This window comes from Rhinoderma darwinii, chromosome 3 (assembly GCF_050947455.1).
Source record: "Rhinoderma darwinii isolate aRhiDar2 chromosome 3, aRhiDar2.hap1, whole genome shotgun sequence".
Classification (NCBI taxonomy): domain Eukaryota; kingdom Metazoa; phylum Chordata; class Amphibia; order Anura; family Rhinodermatidae; genus Rhinoderma; species Rhinoderma darwinii.
Window position 1 is genome coordinate 163616366 of NC_134689.1, and position 22090 is coordinate 163638455.

General features: G+C 43.1%; 1 protein-coding gene across 1 annotated transcript in view; it reads right to left on the reverse strand.

The window, feature by feature from the left end:
• The window catches only part of CSRP2 (cysteine and glycine rich protein 2), a 33541-nt gene extending 12121 nt beyond the window's left edge, over positions 1 to 21420 (reverse strand). The window contains exon 1 of the mRNA XM_075856998.1: positions 21298 to 21420. The gene's annotated coding sequence lies outside the window, so the exon portion shown is untranslated. The remainder of the gene's footprint in view (positions 1 to 21297) is intronic.
• Positions 21421 to 22090: the final 670 nt, after the last annotated feature.

Consider the following 22090-nt stretch of genomic DNA (forward strand, 5'->3'; position numbering starts at 1 on the left):
CCGTGCAGAAAAATTAACATTATAGTTTCATAGTATGGGTCGTTACAAACACTGTGATACCAAATATGTGTACTTTTTTTAAGGTTTCATTTTTTCCCTATAATAACTTATTATAGGAAAACAAAGCCTTTTATTTTTACACTTTTATAAAACATTTTTATTAACTTTTTACAATTTCTTTTTTTGACCTGCAGCTCTGATCGCTGCTAGAATACATTACACTACCTAGGTAGTGTAATGTATTCCAAATGTCAGTGTGACGTCACAGTCACTCTGACAGTTGGTCTACGAGGATCAGCAGAGGCTGATCCTCATAGGCTGAGATACATGGCAGACTTGGGGGCCGTTGTCTGGCCCCAGGGCGCCATCACAAGCATCAGAAGCCCCCACGATAGCATGGGGGCTGCTGATGCGCTACAAACCCGCTACATGTGGAGATCGCAATCAAGCCCCGCATGTAACAGGTTAATTGCCGAAATCAGCGGCGATGAGCCGCTGATCGGCAACACTGGAGTGTCAGCTGTCGGGGACAGCTGATCTCCAAGCTCCCGATGCGCACTGTCGCCGACAGTGTGCACCGGGAAAAACTCTAACTGTATGTCCTCGTGCGGGAAGTAACCTCCTGCAACGACGGACAGTTACGTCCTGGTGCGGGTAGGGGTTAAGCGGTATGATCTGGTCAACAATCAATGAACAAAACATTCAGAGGATAACTACAGAACAAAGACCATGAAAGAAAGCCTCATGGGGAGAACTGAAAGATCCAAAAAAAGAGATGTTTTCCCTGCCTTGGATGTTGCAATTGCAACAGTATGATGCAGGGTAACACCATGGTACAGCCAAGGACTGGGAAGATATATGGGATAAAACCATGTTTTACGTGTCTTTCCAGTTTCATTACATATATTATTCAATATCCATGTGGACTGATATGTGGGAGAAACCACTCACGAATGTAGAACACGAATCAACCAGCATAAGTATACCATTAGGAGTAAGAAGGTAGACTTACCGATTCCAGAGCATTTAATTAAATTCAGACATATTTCGCAACTGCGGTTTAAAATCATTGATGGGGTAGCTCCAATGAGGAGGAGGAGATAGGGAAAAGACCCTTAAACTTGAACTAAAATAGATCTACGAATTGGACACCCTGGAGCCTAAGGGGTTAAACAGGGAGTTCAGGACTACGGGTATCTGTTAGGATTATGTCTTTGGACATGGTTTTGGCCACATCGTTATCAGTAATACATTTATGATAGAGTGCCTGACCGGGAGGCATGTGATTGTAATACTATTGGATATACTTAAGTATTACCTGTTTTTTTTTATATATTTTTAGGTTATTTACATTATATGGGGGATCAGTTTTGAATTATCTGTGAAGAAAGCCTTGAAGAAACCTGTTCAGTCTTTTGGATTGCTGCTCGTTTTGAGTTTTGTCTGCCTATCTTATCCAAAAATTATAGGCGTTGGACAGTTAGGCTTTTTTTTTTGTCCATTTTTGTAGTTTAATATCTATATAAAATTGTTATTGAATGAATACTGTTGATCCCATTTTTGGGACATTAATGATATTGCAAGATAAATGTATTTTCTGCTTGGTGAATAAAGACCAACATCGTTTGAATATCTGAGTGCTGCAGTCTTTCTTCAATCCATTGAGAACTGAAAAGGCGGATGCTACCATACGCAAGGACTGCCTTAGGCTTCATGCACACGACTGTAAAAATTCTCCATAGTTGGACCGTAATACATACATATATATATATATATATAGCTACAGATAGGGGTCCGTGCCATAGACCAGTGCCGGGAATTACGGAGCATGTCCTACTTTTCGTATTTTACGGGCCGTGGCAGTCGGCCGTGCCTGCACTCGCAGGCCATGATTACAGGCATGGCCTTGTGCATGAGGCCTTACAGTCAGTCTTATAAGAGGCACTACACCCGGGTGAATATTCAGTGTATTTGATCTTTGCAGCAACCTTTTTAACCAAATATGAGAAAAGATCCCAGTGGATGGAGGCAGGAAACCCAATACAATTTGGGACCCAATAGGTCATTTTTGTTAGTTTTTCTGTTGCCATGCTGGAAGTACTAATGCTAGGTTATGTCATTTGTTGAATATAAACATAAGACATCTAAGTAAAATAAAATCAGGAATCCAAAAGGAGACAGCAATCGTGTAAAGCTCCATTCCATTGTCAGATTATAAATCACAGAGACAAAAAACATGACCCAAGCTTATTTGTAGTTGTATGGGGTTCTACATATTTTTTCCTTTTAGGAATTCAAATTAAAAACACTCCAAATTTCCAGTAAGTTACCCATCAATTATTTGTCCTACTCTGTGCATTAGGCCCGCTTCAGTTTTTTTGTTGCAATTTTGCTGCGGAGACCGCAGGAAAAAAAAACATCCGAAATCGCCTCCCATTGATTTTATTGGGAGGCAGAGGCATTTGCCCTATCTTTGGGTGTTTCCATCTAACCTCCTATTGACATCAATGTAAGGCCCACGGCACTCTGTCCGCGAAAAAAATGGCAAACTGCGTGCAGGCAGGTCAAAATCCACCGCAAAATTCCAGATGGAATTTTGAGGCGGATTTTTCTGCTTGCAAAAACCTCAGTGTTAACAGGGCTGGCCAAACATGCAGCTCAGTATGCTAGAACCCACTGGCTGTGGCTCATCTTCCACGGTCAAGGCTCAGGCATGCAGAAAGCCAAATCTCTCCCCCCCCCCCCCCCCCCATCCCATCTGCTGTGGGTAGACCTCAATACACATAGGATAGTATCCTGCTAAGATCAGTAGATGCAAACAACTTTTATGCAAACAACTTTTATCCAAGGTGTATGGCCAGCTTAAGAGGTGCTCACTATTTCCACTGGCAAAGTAGCATCCATCCTGACACTCCTGTGGTAAAAGTACTCATCTAGTACATGTCTGAGAGAGACTTTTTTTATTTATTTTTTTTAAAAAAGGCTGTGTTGACCGTCTGGAAATCAAAACATGCATATATTATGTATGAAATCTTCATTCACTACAAAACAGATGTCCATTCACACAATCAATACAGATTAAAGAATGCCTATGGTCTTCTTCCACAATCCTCTTTAGGACTTGTTCACAGTGCAGATTTGCTTCAGATTTTGCATGTATTTTATAAGCCATAACAACGTAGTTCAAAGCAAAAAAAAGGTTGATCCATCTGGTTGGCGCCGTGCTTGTGGCAATCTTTACGATTCCATTTGCATTAGTGATAAATCAAGCCTATGACCACAATATTGAAAATTGACAGTTTGTGGCGTTTTAAAATACAAGTCAAACGGCTACGCGTTTCAAGACCCGACTATTCCTCAGGCTCAAAAAACACATGAATAGTCCTGACAGTTACTTTTAGAACTGACTAGAGCTCCAAAGGGAGGCTCTGGGGTCAGAGTTCATATTTATTATGTGAACAGTAGGAACATACCTTTAAAAGGCCTTGCAAACTAACATGCCATCTATGGTGTAATCCTGGCATCTCAAACGTCTGTACTTTCCCATAAAAGCAGATGCATGTATTTAAAAGTACACTTCTATATGCTGTGCTTATTCAAGTCAATAAGATCCTTAAACCGTTGTATAATTGATCTGCTAGATCTGCCTCTAGCATCGGCAACAGGCAAGTACGTTTGTGGTGGACGTCAACGACAGTACTGTGTATTAAAAAGGTGGAGCCTCATAGAATTATCAAGAGTACAAGGAACCCAGCAAAAATTAGCTACTGGGCCCCAATGCAGAAACTCTGACAGGGCCCCCCAACTATTACATTTCATTCAAATAGTGCCGATCTCATGGGGCATAGGGATCATTTTGGCACTACAATCCTTATAGCTACGCCACTGAATGGAAGGTATATGTTCTGTTTTAGTGAGATGTATAATACAGATATGGACTGAAATTCCACAAGAAAGTATAATACAATGTTCAATAAACCACATTTACTTAGGCCCCCATGCACACGAACAAGCTTTTGTGGCCGCAATTCCCCCGAAAATCCACGGGAGAATTGCAGCCCCATTCATTCCTATGGGGCCATGCACACGCCTGTGGTTTTCATGATCCATGCATGGCCCAGGAGCCCGCACCGCAGATAGAACGGGCAAGTCTTATTACGGCGGTCCAGGCTCATAGCAAATAATGGCCGTGTGCACAGCCCGCAATTTTCGGGAGCGGCTTGTGTGGCACTCTGCTGCCGGCCGACCCCAAAATCACGGCCGTGCACATGGCTACGGTCGTGTGCATGAGGCCTTAGAGTAAAAAAAAAAATCTGAAGTAGATTCTAGATATGCCCAATCTGTTCTGGATTTCATACATCGCAGTGCAGCAAGTGAAAACTGCACCAAAATCCACACGTAACATACAGATTTCAGTGTAGATTTTCAAGCTGGTTTTACAGTACACTATTTATGCGATATGTGAACCCAGTCTCAGCGCTTCACATAAACAAGTCTTGAATTTCCAACAATTTACATCTTAACATTCTTCAACTCGCCATTGGATGACGCAATCCATAGTTCATCTAGAATTTTTGGCACGCACACATCTTCCAGATTAAAATTCCTCTTTTATATAAGCATTTGGTTGATATACCCAAACAGCAGCTGACAAAGATCAAGGAAAATTGATTTGTTTTGAATAAGACCAGCTCCAATGCTAAATCTTGAAGAACTTTTGGAATTTCATTCCATGTACTAGTCAGTAACATGTTCACAGATAATGGATAGTAAATGTCAATCATTACAGCTATAAATACTATTCTTCCTCAATACTGTACATATACCTGCCTAGAGAGGTTATGTTTCCTTAATGGGTCTATGTTCATATTGATTATTCTATTTATAAGAAAATAGAGCTAAAGTTACTAAAATCTTTAAAGGAAGGGTCCACTCAAAAGTTGAACCTTCCATTTTAAGGGGTTGTCCCACCATTAAATATTATATTCATTGTAAAGATAATGAAAAAAAAATCATGTATATGGCAGCCGTTAAAGAGACCGTCACCAGATTATAAGTGCCCTATCTCCTACATAATGTCATTGGTGCTGTAATTTAGATAACAGCAGTGGTTTTTATTTTTAAAAACAATCAATTTTGCGCAAGCTGAGCAACTTTAGATTTATGCTAATCAGTTTGACAACTGGGCGTGTTTTTACTTTTTTTTTACCAACTAGGCGGTGAAGAGAAGTGTATGATGCTGACCAATCAGCATCATACACTTCTCTCCATTCATGTTTAGCAGTTCTCGCAAAACAGCATGAACTCACAAGATCATGCTTTGCAGTTACATACTCCCATATTAACTTTACCAAAGTGTCTTGGGAGTGAATAGACATTGCCTCCAGCCGGGCGAAAAAAGTGTGAATTTTTTTGGGGGAAATTGGTTTTAAGTCCTTTATTATTGAAAAATAATAAACCATACATATTTGGAATTGCCGCGTCCGTAACGGCCTGAACTATGAAATTATTATGTTATGTATTCCACGCGGTGAACGGCATTAAAGAAAAAAAAAAAGCAAACTGTTTTTTGGACGCTTCGCCCTATAAAAATTAGAATAAAAAGTGATCAAAAAGTCGAATGTATCCAAATATGGTACCTATAAAAACTATAGCTCATCTCGCAGAAAAACAAGCCCTCACACAGCTGTCGACAAAAAAAAAATTAAGAGTTATGGTTCTTACATGGCAACAGAAAAAAAATATTCTTTTTACAAAAGTAATAAGTTGCAAAAGATAAAGCACCATAAATTTGGTATCGAACTATACCCGCAGAATAAAGTTAACATGTAATTTATAACGCATGGTGAACGGCGTAAAAAAAGACCTAAAAAAAACCTATGCCAGAATTGCTGGTTTTTGGTCAATTTGCCTCCCCAAATAAAAAAAAAAGGTTGCATGCACCCCAAAATGGTACCAATAACTACAGCGCGTCCGGCAAAAAACAGCCCTCATGCCACTAAGTCTATGAAACCATAAATTCGTTAAGACTCCAATAAGTCAGGAAATATAAATATGCAGTTGTGCCGGCCTGAGGGGAACATTTCTTCTGTTTCAAAAAGGCGATTTATCAAGGCCTTAAAAATTAGGGAAGCAGGAAGGGTAGGACCCAAACATATCTGCTGGAAGCGAGGGTGCCGGTATTATACCAGGACAACAGTTTCCCAGCAAGATTCCCCAAACTGCAAAGGTGCGGAGTGTGCACCAAAAGGGGGATTAAAAAAAAAAACAAAAAAAAAACAAAAACGACAGCATTTATCGGTGCGACACTGGCCTGTGCAGAAAGGATTGCTTCAGAGCGTAACCCACATCTATGGATTATTTGACCCCATTATTATACCATCTGACTACACCCCTGATGTACTCTGCCCAGTTTATAATGTGGGGGCATATGTAAACTAAAATACCAGTAAAACTCCAAACAAAACCACCAAGCAAATCCAAGCTCCAAAAGCCAAATGGCACTCCCTCCCTTCTGAGCCCTACAGCGTGCCCAAACAGCAGTTTACTTCCACATATATGGAATCACCAGACCCGGGAGAACCCTTTTAACATTTTTTGGGGTGTGTCTCTAGTGGCACAACAACATTTGCCACTGAAATGGCATATCTAGAGAAAAATGAACATTTTTACTTTGCACCATCCGCAGCGCAATCATGTATGGTAAAGACCTGTAGGGTGAAAAAGGCTCCCTACGCCCATTAATAAATGCCTTGAGGGGTGTAGTTCACATCAGAGCCCCTGCAATTGTGAACCAATACTTTGTAAATCGCCAAATTATGCTTCAACTTCACATGGTACTCTTTCACTCCTGAGTCTGGTCAAATGTCCAGGCATAAAGATTAGGGCGTTTCTAAAACCGGGAAACACAGCATAATAATTAGAGAGCTGTTTTGTTATGGTGGCACAAGCTGGGCACCACATATTGGCATATCTATGAAAAAAAAATCCCATTTTCACTCTGCACACTTTTCTGCAAAACATTTGTGGGGTTAACATGCCCACTGCACCCCTAGGTGAATGCATTGAGGGGTGTAGTTTCGGAGCCCTGCCGTGTGCTTAAACAGCAGTTTGTGGCCACATATGGGGTATTTCGTACTCTGAGATAATGGAGCTAAAGCTACAACTTCTGTAAAGAAAAATATATTTTTTTCGTTTTCACTGCCCAATCCTTAACAAAAAAAGCCAGATGAAACACCTGTGCAGACAAAATGCTCACTACACCCCTAGATGAATTCCCCAAGGATTGTGAACTGACCCTTAGGTTTCTAAATAAATTATCGCAAAAAATATTGACAGGGGACATATACTTCATTTGTGTTAATACGTGTCAAGTGAAGTTTATGTCCTAGGGGGAGAATCTTCATTTGACCCGACTTAATATTTCACTATAGACTTTAAAAGGGATATTCCATCCTAAAGCATTTTTCCACCTATAGGTGATAAATGCAAGAACGGTGGAAGTTCGACTGCCAGAACTAAGGAGTCCAGTCCCCGTGTCGTCGCCGTTGGCGCCTGTCATGTGATAGATTAGTCACGGCCATAATGTTAGTTTTTCTGCTCCTATGAGTAAGCAGAACGTAAATGACCAACACAGGAGGTTTAGGGCATGTTCACACTCAGGGTCAAAAAAGTTTGAAAATACAGAGCCGATTTCAGGGGAAAACGGCTTCTGATTTTCAGACGTTTAAGCCACTCGCGTTTTTTTTACAGCCGTTTTCAATAGAGTATAAAAAACGGCTCTAAAAACATCCCAAGAAGTGTCCTGCAGTTTTTCGCGGCCGCATAAAAAAAAAAAACTGCTCATGGGAACAGAACGCCGGTTTTCCCATTGAAATCAATGGGCAGATGTTTGGAGGCGTTCTGCTCCCAATTTTTTTGCCGTTTACGGCCCGAAAAACAGGGGCGAAAATAGGCAGTGTGAACATACCATAACAGAGGCCAACAAATACCGACTAAAAATGCTGCATCAGTATTTGTAATCCAAAAGCAGGAGTGGAACCTACACAGCGAAAAACTAGAGTGGAAATATCAATCTATGTAACTTCTACAGAAAAGGTGTAGCTAGGGGTTTAGCACAGGGGGGTGGGAGGGCGAAACACATCTGATTGGGCTCCCCCACACAGTATAGTGCCCTTATAGCTACCTCCATACAGGGTAATGCTTCAATGGTTGCCCCCACACAGGGTAATGCTCCCATAGCTGCCCCCACACAGTATAACCCATTAGTGCCCTTCACATAGTATAATGACACCCCTAGTGCCCCCACGCTATATAATGCCCCACAGCTGCGCCCACACTGTAAATTCCCCCTTAGCTGCCCCTACACAGTATATTGCCCCACTGCGGCCCCTGCATACCCAGTATTATGCCCCCATAGTGCCTAATAAAAAAAATACTCACCTAGCCCCGTTCCCACGACAAGTGTAGGAGATCCCTCTGAGCAGTGTGGGGCACGGCGCAGACAGGCGCGATGACATCACACCTGTCTGTAGAGCCGCTCACAGTTGGCATTACATAGTGACTGCTGGAGCAAGGAGCTGTGAGCTCACTGCTCCAGCTGTATCTGTGTGCCGAGGATGCAGATACAGTTAAAATTGGGACATGCCACGACTGGGGGACTGTCCCTAGGAACAACCATCTCAGTGGGCCAGGGACCACAGCCCCCCTGCCAGCTACATCTGACAAATTAATTGTATATAATATACAGAGCAGTTACACACATAAATATTTTACCTCCCTGTTTGCACAAAACTATTTTACAAAGTGTCACTTTTATTTAAAACAGGGTTCTGTATTTGAAATAGAATTGCAGGTCTGAAAATATCAAGGCCTTCTATGGAGTGTCTTATTTTGCAGTAAGGAAGTCTGTCATGTATACTTAACTATTGGCTTTCAATAAAGTTTTACCAGCACAGTCATTCAGAAATTGTAGGGTAGATTTATAAGCACTGGGACAAATTCTGGAGCCGTGGAAGAACTTTGACACCCATGTCTGCAGAATTTCTCACCATAGCTTTTAACGCCCCACGCACATCTCCGTAGTTTTTAAACGGATTACGGTGAGCACGGCCGCAAATGTGAATGACACTTCGCAGCCCGTCCGTGCAGTATTTTACTGACCGAAAATACATGTGCATGGGGCCCCAACGATCAGAAAGTTAACACCTATGCTATGGATAGGTGTAAATTTTATATTCTGTTAGCAACATTTAAAGGGGTTCTATTAAAAATCTACAACTTGTCCAACAAAGAAAAAACCCAAAAAATAAAATTAACCACGCACATGGAACAGAAAGGAGGAAAAATAAATGGCTGCGATTGGAAGGCGTTTAAGGCTCTTCACATCTGCGTTGGTGTTCCGTCTGAGCTTTGTCAGAACGGGACCCTGAGCAGACACAAACTGACACCGACGGAAACCAGAGTAGACTACGCTATTGCTTTCGGAAAAACAATGTATCCAGTGCACACAAAATAAATAAAATAAAAAAGGCAAAACGGAGACCACGGGCACCGGATCAGTCACCGTTGAAATCTCTGGTTTCCGTCTTTGTCAGTTTGTGCTCAGGGTCCCGTTCTGATGGAAAGCTCTGACGGAATGTCAGAACGGGACCCCAAAGCAGACGTGAACAGAGCCTAAGATTAGTGGAGCAGGAATAGTGTTCTGGTGTTGTTCATCATGATCTGAGCATAGCAGTTGTGACATGGCACTTTACTAGCGCTTGTGGCCACTGCGTTCTAGCAATCGGCAGTGGTTATAAATGGTCAAACCAAGGTTAAAGCAGATGAAGTAAATTATCTCTGTATGCCTCAGTTTTCATACAGGAGCACACAAAGTTTTTTTTGTTTCATATAGGATTTCATCAGACAGAAAAAAAAAAAAGGCAAGGCAAGGCACGTTCAATTGGATGTATCATATTATGGAACTATGCCATTAGAAGAGAATAGCTCCATAAGAGAGCATTGTACAAAACACCACACGGCAGCACGCGGAGTGCCTATTGATCTGTATTACAGAGTAGCGAGGACTCTGCCGAGTACAGGAGGCCTAAATTAGGCAGCCTGTCATACAACCCAGAGAGGCAATAAAGGGGTATTCCCAACTTCCACAGGATTTGCCCTAAACGTCTGATAGATGCAGCTAACCGCTTCCACTCTTCTGGGAAGACTTTCTACAAGATTTTGAAGTGTGTCTGAGAATTCAAACTGTCCCCACAAAGTAGGAAGCATATAATTGTCCAAAACATCTTGGCATGCTGAAGCATGAATATTTCTCGTTACTGGAGTATGCGGGTGCGTAGGCTAATCCCTGAAAAACAGCCCCATGGCATTATCCCTCCTTCACCAAATTTTACAGTTGGTACAACGCAGTCAGGCAACGTTCTCCTGGCATTGGCCATACCCAGACTCATCCATTAGACTGCCAGATAAAGAAGCGTGATTGGTCAGACCAGAGAACACGTTTCCACTGCTCCAAAGCCCAGTGGCGGTGGGCTTTACACAACTCAGACGCCATGCAACTGCTCGGCAAAGGAAACCCATTGCATTGTTTCTCACGGTGCACAGTTTTTGTGCGGATGTTTATGCGAAAGGTTGGGAACTCTGCAGTTATTGCGTCAGAGCGTTGCCGACTTTTATGCACTACGCGCCTCAGCATTCTACAGCCCCGCTTCCTAACTTTACGTGGTCTGCCACTTCGTGGCTGAGTAGGCTTCCACTTTACCTGTGAGTGGTATTGTAATCGTGGAATATCTAGGAGGGAATACACTGAATATCTAGGAGGGAATACACTTTCACAAACTGACTTATTGCAACGGTGTTGGTAAAAGCAGACTGCATCGCTGAGTGCTTAATTTTATACACCTGTGGCAATGGGACTGAGTAAAACACTCAAATTCAATGATTAAGAGGTGTGTCCCAATACTTTTGTCCATATAGTGTATAGCGAGAACTGGAATTGCACAGGCCCCATTTCTCCAGGTGCGGCAGCAGCTAGTTGCAGACTAAGGCCTCATTTACACGAGCGTGTGCGTTTTGCGCGCGCAAAAAACGCTGCGTTTTGCGCGCGCAAAAGGCACTTGGCAGCTCCGTGTGTTATCCGTGTATGATGCGCGGCTGCGTGATTTTCGCGCAGCCGCCATCATAGAGATGAGGCTAGTCGACGTCCGTCACTGTCCAAGGTGCTGAAAGAGCTAACTGATCGGCAGTAACTCTTTCAGCACCCTCGACAGTGAATGCCGAACACAATATACACCAACCTGTGAATAAAAAAAGACTTTCATACTTACCAAGAACTTCCTGCTTCCCCCAGTCCGGGCTCCCGGCCGTTGCTTTGGTGACGCGTCCCTCTCTTGTCATCCGGCCCCACCTCCCAGGATGACGCCGCAGTCCATGAGACCGCTGCAGCCTGTGATTGGCTGCAGCCTGTGCTTGGCCTGTGATTGGCTGCAGCTGTCACTTGGACTTAACTGTCATCCCGGGAGGTCGGACCGGAGTTATCGGTAAGTCAGAACGTCTTTTTTTTTTTTACAGGTTCATGGATTTTCGGAGCGGAAGTCACTGTCCATGGTGCTGAACCAGTTTAACGCTTTCAGCACCGTGGGCAGTGACTGTCTCCTGACGTCGCGTACCCGAACATTTTTTACCGGTTTCGGTCAAAACGAGTTTGGCCGAACCCGGTGAAGTTCGGTGCGCTCATCTCGAATTTGACACTCCGTTTGGATGTTTGTAAACAGAAAAGCACGTGGTGCTTTTCTGTTTACATTCAGGAGTTTGACAGCTCTTGCGCGAATCACGCAGTTCGCACGGAAGTGCTTCCGTGCGGCATGCGTGGTTTTCACGCACCCATTGACTTCAATGGGTGCGTGAGTGCGCGAAAAACGCACGATTATAGAACATGTCGTGAGTTTTTTTCTGCGCACACGCGCTGAGCGCAATTCACGCATCGTCTAAACTGCCCCATTGACTAATATAGGTGCGTACGACATGCGTGCAAAGCACGCGCGTCGCACGCGCGTATATTACGCTCGTGTAAATGAGGCCTTAAGGCAGGGACTAGTGGAGAGAGGGCCACGACCCTTTGAATATGCCACCCCTTTAACAATTCTTTAGAGCTGAAATCTCCCTAGTATGCCTTGCTGGCTCAACGCCTGAACAAAAGCATGCTCTTATTCATTAGCATTTTCCAGAAATGTTATATTTTCACCAGGCACTACACAATAATTTTATATAGAAAAAAAAAATCCATTGCATTATTGGCTAAAGGAAAAAGAGAAAAAAACATGGCGCCACATGGTGCAGGTCACCAGTGATAATGACTCAAAGGAAAAAGGTGAGATGAATAATGCTCAGCTACAGGGGTTGTGCAAATGCAGACACAACACTGATGTAAGAGTAATTAGGTATGATGAAGCTGCAGCTAGGTCCCAAACCGGTCCACACAACAAGCAACTGATAATTATGACAGTGTTAAGAAAAAACAACCATTGAAGTAGGGATGTCACGATACCAGAATTTGGACTTAGATACCGATACTTAGTTTAGTATTGCGATTTCGATACCAATTTCGATACTTTGCCAATAGTACTGATAGTACACAGGCAGTTGTTAGGACATACCTCAGTATGCCCTAACAACAAGAAATATGGTAAGACAGTCCTGGGGTCCGTCAATAGACCCTGAGCTGTCTGGCCATATATGGTATGGCCCTCGATCGCATCACAGGAATTCCCTGTGACGCGATCCATGGGCATCCCCCCTTCTCATTTTCTCCTGAATGCTGCAGTCAGCTTTGATCGCAGCATTCAGGGGAATAGCGGCGGAGATGAGAGGTTTCTCTGATCTCCGCCGTTATAGAGCGGGACTGCGGCTGTGTAATACAACCATTGCCCCGCTCCTGACAGGAAGTGCGCGCGCGGTCAGCATGAGGGGATGCGGCCGGCGCTGCACTAATGAGCTGCGGTTTAGGCACTGAAGACAGAACATGGGGGTGTTTTGTAGTGCGCCCGCCATGTTCTGTCTTCAGTGCGGCCGCTCATTAGTGCAGCGCCGGCCACATCACATCATCCTGACAGCGCGCACTTGTTATCATGACTCAGTAGCGGGGCAATGGCTGAATTACACAGCTGCAGCCGCGCTCCCATACATTCATTACTATACTTAAAAACAAAACTTCAAAACACCGGTCAAAGTATATTTATGACGTCATGTGGGGTAAAGGTGATGCAGAAGGAGCTAGGGCTACAATTAGTGGAAAGTAAAATACGTTGAATTTAAATACGTCGATTCATAGAAAGGGATATAAACGTCAAAAATACATGCAATAATCATAGCTAAGAATGTCTAACAAACTAATAATAAATATAAGTCAAACGTACACTACCGTTCAAAAGTTTAGGGTCACTTAGAAATTCTTATTTTTGCTAGAAAAGCAGTTTTTTTTCAATGAAGATAACATTAAATTAATCAGAAATACACTCTATACATTGTTAATGTGCTAAATGACTATTCTAGCTGCAAATGTCTGGTTTTTAATGCAATATCTACATAGGTGTATAGAGGCCCATTTCCAGCAACCATCACTTCAGTGTTCTAATGGTACATTGTGTTTGCTAAATGTGTTAGAAGGCTAATGGATGATTAGAAAACACTTGAAACCCCTTGTGCAATTATGTTAGCACCGCTGTAAACAGTTTTGCTGTTTAGAGGAGCTATAAGGGTATGTGCACACACACTAATTACGTCCGTAATTGACGGACGTATTTCGGCCGCAAGTCTCGGACCGAACACAGTGCAGGGAGCCGGGCTCCTAGCATCATACTTATGTACGATGCTAGGAGTCCCTGCCTCGCTGCAGGACAATTGTCCCGTAATGAAAACATGATTACAGTACGAGACAGTTGTCCTGCAGCGAGGCAGGGACTCCTTGCATCGTACATAAGTATGCTGCTAGGAGCCCGGCTCCCTGCACTGTGTTCGGTCCGGGACTTGCGGCCGAAATGCGTCCGTCAATTACGGACGTAATTAGTGTGTGTGCACATACCCTAAAACTGACCTTCCTTTGAGCTAGTGGAGAATCTGGAGCATTACATTTGTGGGTTCGATTAAACTCTCAAAATGGCTAGAAAAAGAGAGCTTTCATGTGAAACTCGACAGTCTATTCTTGTTCTTCGAAATGAAGGCTATTCCATTCGAGAAATTGCCAAGAAACTGAAGATTTCCTACAACAATGTGTGTACTACTCCCTTCAGAGGACAGCACAAACAGGCTCTAACCAGAGTAGAAAGAGAAGTAGGAAACCCCACTGCACAACTGAGCAACAAGACAAGTACATTAGAGTCTCTAGTTTAAGAAATAGACGCCTCACAGGTCCTCAACTGGCAGCGTCATTAAATAGTACCCGCAAAACGCCAGTGTCAACTTCTACAGTGAAGAGGCGACTCCGGGATGCTGGCCTTCAGGACAGAGTGGCAAAGAAAAAGCCATATCTGAAACTGGCTAACAAAAGGAAAAGATTAATATGGGCAAAAGCACACAGACATTTGACAGAGGAAGATTGGAAAAAAGTGTTATGGACAGACAATTCGAAGTTTGAGGTGTTTGGATCACACAGAAGAACATTTGTGAGACGCAGAACAACTGAAAAGATGCTGGAAGAGTGCCTGACGCCATCTGTCAAGCATGGTGGAGGTAATGTGATGGTCTGGGGTTGCTTTGGTGCTGGTAAAGTGGGAGATTTGTACAAGGTAAAAGGGATTTTGAATAAGGAAGGCTATCATGCCATTTTGCAACGCCATGCCATACCCTGTGGACAGCGCTTGATTGGAGCCAATTTCATCCTACAACAGGACAATGACCCAAAGCACACCTCCAAATTATGCAAGAACTATTTAGGGAAGAAGCAGGCAGCTGGTATTCTATCTGTAATGGAGTAGCCAGCGCAATCACCAGATCTCAACCCCATAGAGCTGTTGTCGGAGCAGCTTGACCGTATGGTACGCAAGAAGTGCCCATCAAGCCAATCCAACTTGTGGGAGGGGCTTCTGGAAGCATGGGGTGAAATTTCTCCCGATTACCTCAGCAAATTAACAGCTAGAATGCCAAAGGTCTGCAATGCTGTAATTGCTGCAAATGGAGCATTCTTTGACGAAACCAAAGTTTGAAGGAGAAAATTATTATTTCAAATAAAAATCATTATTTCTAACCTTGTCAATGTCTTGACTATATTTTCTAGTCATTTTGCAACTCATTTGATAAATATAAGTGTGAGTTTTCATGGAAAACACAAAATTGTCTGGGTGACCCCCAAACTTTTGAACGGTGGTGTATATTGGAGGTCGAGAGAACAAACGTCCGACTGGCAGTAAAAACCTGTAAACGGTCACAGACAGGAAATAAAATATATGAAGTTGCAGATGTGTACTGGAGTGTGGGGACTCACCGCAGGAAGGAGAAAGTAATGGCAGGAGGGAACGGGATACACAGGCTAACTTGGACAGCGTTCCTGGAGTTATAGCAACCCCAGCTGGATACAGACTACGGAAGCCGATGAGGGAAACCCACAGGGGACTTAAATGGCGGTGAACAAACACTACAACACTGGGGTAAGTAGTGTAGATATGGAGGTTATACCGGGGGAAAGGAAAACCAAAACAGATATGCACGGGGTCAGAAACGCAAAAAGGTAAAGGCTGATGCTCTGCCTGGGGACTCCAGCACGGTCAATATATGGACAGTGACATCAGCAGTAGTAGTAGTAGTAGTAGAGTCCCTAAGAAGATCAGCTGATGCTCTGCCCAGGGACTCCAGCCCTGCTCCCGACATCACTGCGCTATTGCTTCCGGCAAAAAAGGACAGATCTGGTGCACAAGAGAGACAAACGGAAACCACAGGCGCCGCATCCATCACCATTGAAATCAAAGGTGATGGAAACGGGAACCTCTGGTTTCCGTCAGTGTCAGAACGGGACCCTGAGCAGACAAACTGACAAAAATCTCGACAGAATGACGGAACAGGACCCCAACGCAAATGTGAACAGAGCCTAATGACTTTTCTGATCAGTACCCACCATTGATATTGTAATTAGGAATAAGCCACCACACTACACACTGCCAAGGAAAGATTGAACAAGTGGAGATGGAAAAAAAACTAAAACGTAAACACAATGCAAAACAGCCTGATGGAATGAAGGCATAAAGAGCGGTCTGTTCATTGACCTTTTCATGCAGCAGTTTTCCAAGGGCAACGTCTATTTTTCCCCCTTGTTATGAAGACGTTTGTCTGTACCATAACTCTGCCATGAAAGAAACTTATGTTTTCAACACCCATTTCCAAATATTATTAGCCATTTAGAATTAAGTCTAACATGGAAATATTAAGGGGCTGTTCACATCTGCTTTGGGGCATTCTGTTCTACTGGGTTCTGTCGGCTTTCTATGCAGCGCTATTGTTTCTGGCAACTTCTGCCAGATCTGCGACCGAGGCCCCTAATGGAGCCTCCAACGCAGATGTAAACAGCCCCTTATACAGATCAGCGTTTTAAAACTCATCTGTTTTATCGGGGAAAACTGACGATTTTACATAAGAGTTAAATCAGTAATGTGTCAGAGCATTCTGTCCGTTTTTAACGTCAGTGTAGCATCAATTTTCACATCCAGCAAAAAAAAAAAAAAAAAAAAAAAAAAAATTGCTCTTTCAGCATTTACTAACAGCCAGTCAGTAAAAAAATCAGACACCACTCTCGAATAGCATCAGTGCATGGTCTTTTTTTTTCACTGACTCATTGATTCGAGTTGAACGTGAGAATCAAACCAAACTAGTGCATGCTGCAGCTTTCTCTGCACAGACCGTCAGAACGGAGCTGACGCAGATGTGAACGAAGCCTAGGGGCTGTTCACAGCATCGTGCTTCTGTTCATCGGTTCCGTTTAACATTTCCGTTGGAGGAACCGATGAACAGAAACCATAGCTTCTAATTGCATTACCATTGATCTCAATAGTAATGATTCTGTTGCAGTTGGTTTCCGTGCTGTAAAGCTTCCTTTTTTTGCGGAAACAATAGCGTAGTCAACTGCGCTATTGTTTCCGTAAAAAGAAAACTACGTTTGTTTTTTTGTACATTTAAACAAAAAAAAAAAAAACTTTCCCCCTCTTACCCCAAAGTAATGTTAAAAATTAAACATAACTGGTACTGACGCATCTGTAAAAGTCCAAGCTAATCTAAAACAACATTTTACTTGAACAATGAATAGTGTATAAAAAAAAAAAAAAAAAAAATTGAATTTGTTTTTTTTCTTTTTTGGGTCACTTTAGCTCCACAAACAAAAATATTAGAAAAGCGAAACAGTGGGGGTCAGAAGACTTTATTTATCAAGTCGGTCCCGTTTCTGGCTTGGGAGCTCAAACAAGAATATACCATTTCCGGGTGGAAAAATGCTCTTACGTTTGTTTCACAGAACTTTAAATGTACACTCCACTATGAAGCAGCAATGAAGACTATTTTACGATGGTATTATACCCCTGATAGACTTTATTGTATGTTCCCTGGTACATCTCATCTATGTTGGAGGGGGTGTGGGGCTAGAGGTACACTTCTGCATATCCTGTGGGAGTGCCCACTGTTAATTAATTTGTGGAAGTCCTCCTTTAGTTTAATCTCCCATATAATAGGCACACAAGTTCCTATGTTCCCTTCTATAGCTTTACTCTTTTTGAACCTGGACCTCATCCCCACTAGCCATAGAGTGGTGGCAGAACATATTTTTCTTGCAACTAAGTTGGCCATCACTAGGCACTGTTAGGCTAAGTTCACACGGAGTATTTTGGGGGAGGAATATCTGCCTCAAAGCTCCAAACGGAATTTTGAGGCAGATATTCCTCCCCCAAAATACTCCGTGTGAATAGCAATTATCGCGCCGTTTTTCGCCCGCGGCCATTGAGCGCCGCGGGCAGAAAACACGCTTTCTCCTGCCTCCCATTGAAGTCAATGGGAGGTCGGAGGCGGAAGCGCCCGAAGATAGGGCATGTCGCTTCTTTTTCCCGCGAGGCAGTTTTACTGCTCGCGGGAAAAAGACGCCGACGCCTCCCATTGAAATCAATGGGAGGCGTTCTCGGGCCGTTTCTGCCGAGTTTTGCGACGCGGTTTCCGCGTCAAAAAACTCGGCAAAAGACCCCGTGTGAACATAGCCTTAGAGTACAAAGCTTCCTCAGCTTCAGGAAATTATCAGTCATGTTAACAGTACGTGCTCACATGAGAAAATGATAGCTTATAAGGATCATACTTATACAAAATTTGAGAAGGTATGGGGTCCATGGGTGAGTAGTGCTTATAATTGCATTCACTGATTCTAGCTCACACTATTATGCGAAGGGGCCCTGGAATAAATAGGGGGGAGACATTTGCTCACCGGAGCATTAGAGCCTGTTAATCGACATGTCAAACCATTTCTATTGTGTTATGTTAAATGGATATGTGCCATGTTATTGCATTCATTCTCCTGTTATATATGTAGGACTTGACTTTGACAGATGTATGATTCTTATGTACATTATGAAGTGTCATTGTTGCTTCTGTCTGCGACTGTAACTACTGGATTTATTACAAAAGTTGAATAAAAATGTATTGATTAAAAACAAAAAAAAAAACAAAACAAAAAGGGCATGTATCCTAAGACGGTATAAAAACTACAGCTCGCCCCACAAAAAAAAAATAAGCATCTACGGATCATTGTATTGACCCATAGAATAAAGTGAACGTGTTTTTTATCCCCCCCCCCCCATCAACGTAAAAACAAAATAAAAGGCGAAATCGCAGTTTTTCCCCATTTCACCCCACAAAGTTTTTTTATTCAGTTCCCCAGTACATATATGGAACATTAAATAATGACGTAAAAAAACTACAACGCGTCCCGCAAAAAAACAAAAAAAAAAAAAAAAAAAAGTTATGGCTTTGAGGGGAGACAACAAACAACAAATTTAAAAGAAAGCTGAAAATTGGCTGTGTCTCCAAGGGGTTAATAAATCTCCCCCATTGTCTCCTTTAAGCGCCCCAAAAACGGCTGAAAAAAAACCAAAACCATAACACTTCCAAACATCTGCCTATTGGTTTCAACGGGAAAAACGGTATTTCGTTCCGACATTTGAAAAAAAGATGCGTAAAAATACTGCATAAAAAGAAGTTCGTCACTTCGAGCCGTTTCTCATTGCCTCAATAAAAAACAGCTCCAAAAAAAGCACATTAAAAAACGCTTGATGCTTTAAAAACGGCTGAAAATCAGAGGCGGTTTTCCCTTGAAAACAGCTCGGTATTTTAGTTTGCCGTGTTTATACCCTTACAGACGAATTTTCAGGTCAGTGTCACGAACATCTAAGGGTCTTTTTACATCGACCAACTTTGGCCGTAACGAGACAGCTCATTGATCAGCGCTCAATTGACATGGAGCTATTATCAGCAATGTATGGGGAAGAGCGCTTGTCCCCATACACTTCCATCAGGTCAGCAGCACATCTCGCGGTTTACATAGGAAGATGTCCTGCTGACAACGATGATATTTTCTGCTGCAGAATTGATACGATCAGCCGATGAACGAGCGTTTGCTAGCTCATCGGCTGATCGTTGCCCTGTTTACACAAAGCAATGATCGGGAATGAGCGTTCTGTGAATGCTCGTTATTCCGATCATCGGCCCATGTAAGAGGGCCACCACTCACATTGCCCTTTACTGGTAGCATAGCAAGATTAGAAGAACAGAAAAAGAATAAAGCAGTTGTACTTCTAGAGAAAGGTCACACAAGTAGCTTTGTCTTCAGTGAATTACACAACAGAAGAATGAAGACCATACACACAAGATTCCTCCAGGGACCCACCCAAGATTAATGGGACAAGAAGTACTCCTACGTCCCTGCACAAGGAATTTACTAGTATATTTGTGCCAAGAAAGTAGTGTACGTGGTGTGTACCATATGGATTTTTTTTATGCCTATCCTAAGAGTTTTGATGGTTTTTATTAATTTTACACAATCATAGTATAATGTATAAAAAAAAAAAACAAACACTGACATGCCTAGGGAGTGCCATCAAGTATATTCTGGCACATGCAGCATTCTGATAAATTGTCTCCAATTTTCCCTGACTCAAGTTTATGCACGCGTCATTCTCCCCATTACCATTTAAGAACACGTTCACACTACGTTGATAGAGATAGGAGATAGGAGATATATATTTGCTCTACACCACTCTATTAGCCAGAGATGATGCAGCGTGTCCCTCAGGCTGACGATCTATTCTGTCACGTATGACATGGAAGTGGGATGTTGCATAATACTACATAAAATGTACGGCTGCCCACACAGCAGCTTCAGCCACCAGACTCACCGACTACTATATAAGGAAAGGTTGTGCAGATGGGAACAACCCTAAAGAAACTGCAATTAAGACAATTCACTAAAACTAATTACTGGAAATGTTTCTTGGAGCTCTATGAAGGAGCTGGCCTATATACATTGCAGATTATAGTCAGGGACTATAGACACAGCAGCAGGGGTCAGCGACTCCGACATCACCGGCTGACACCCCACTGATCACCAGAACAACGGGGTGCAGACCTGAAACAAGCGGGCTAGGACTTTATAGAGATCTGTGAAAATCTCAATTTAGAGGATCAGAAAGACTCGAGAGACAACCCGATTCCGCACTTACGCTTCTCACATAGGTGGGGCACTGAAGTTACATACGGGCATGTAGAGCGGAGCGGCAGACGTACACATGTATAGGACTACGTCATGACTAGCTATAGCGCTCACCAGTCTGAGGTGTACACATAAGTACGTCATGGTCATGACTAGCTATAGCGCTCACCAGTCTGAGGTGTACACGCCTATAGAGGTGTACATATACAAAAATAGGAGCAGCACGGTTTCAATAAAACCAATATGGTTGGCGCTATGCTTCAAAATAAGGAGCGACCTCTCCTTATATGATAAACGCCCAAAAATAAAGAGCAAGGAAGCAGCACTCAAAAAAAAAAGGGGGAATTTATTCACCTCCATTGAGGAGGTGAAACGTTGCATTTGTTTGGTGAACAAATGCTTTTTTTTAGGTGTACATAGGAGTACGTCATGGTCATAACTAGCTATAGCACTCAACAGTCTGAAGCATACACACGTATACAGAGCTGTACATATAAGTACGTCACGGTCATTACTAGCTATAGCGCTCACCAGTCTATAACTACGGCATGGTCGCTACTAGCTCTAGTACTCACCAGTCTGCGGTTACGACTACGTCCCTCTGAGTACTGGAGTAGAGTGAGGCGCTAAGTAGCTGTGCAGGGTTGTTATTACAGCGGAGCGGATGGGATGGGCGTGGCCGGGAAGAACTAGGTGTAGTAGAGCAAAGGGGCCGGCTTTGCCACATACCCGCAGTCCCCCCCCCCGTCACGTGACATCATCCCAGTCCTCACACACTGCACCTCACCTGGCGGTTCTTACTCACTGAGCGGCGAGTTCTGTGTCGGTTGAGCCAAGAATGTATGGGCTCTGACGAGTTTCTCCCTGCAGCCCCTACATTCTAGCCTTTTCAGTACTGAAGTGCCTACAATGTACATATTCCTTTGAGTTTCTCTCTGCAGCCCATACATTGTATCCTGTCCGTAGCTGAAAAGCCTAGAATGTATGGGCTCTGTGAGTTTCTCCCAGCATCACATAAAGATTCCTTTAGGTCCAGTTCAGACTGAGTTTTTTTGGCGCTAATTTTGACCCACCAAACGCATCAGGATCAGCGCCAAAAAACTTCCAAAACCGCCTACCATTGATTTCAAAGTGAGGTGGAGGCATTTTTTCCCCGGAGCGGCTTTTAGCTGCTCCCGGGAAAAAAAGCAGCACGCTCTTTCTGCGGTTTCCGTCTCTGACCTCCCATTAAAATCAATGAAAGGCGGAGAAAGCATTTTTCGCTGCGTTTTTTTGCCCGCAGCGATCAATGACCATGGTCGGAAAAACACCACAAAAACTGCAGCAAGAAAGTGCAGGCAGGTCAAAATCTGTCTCAAAATTCCTGCA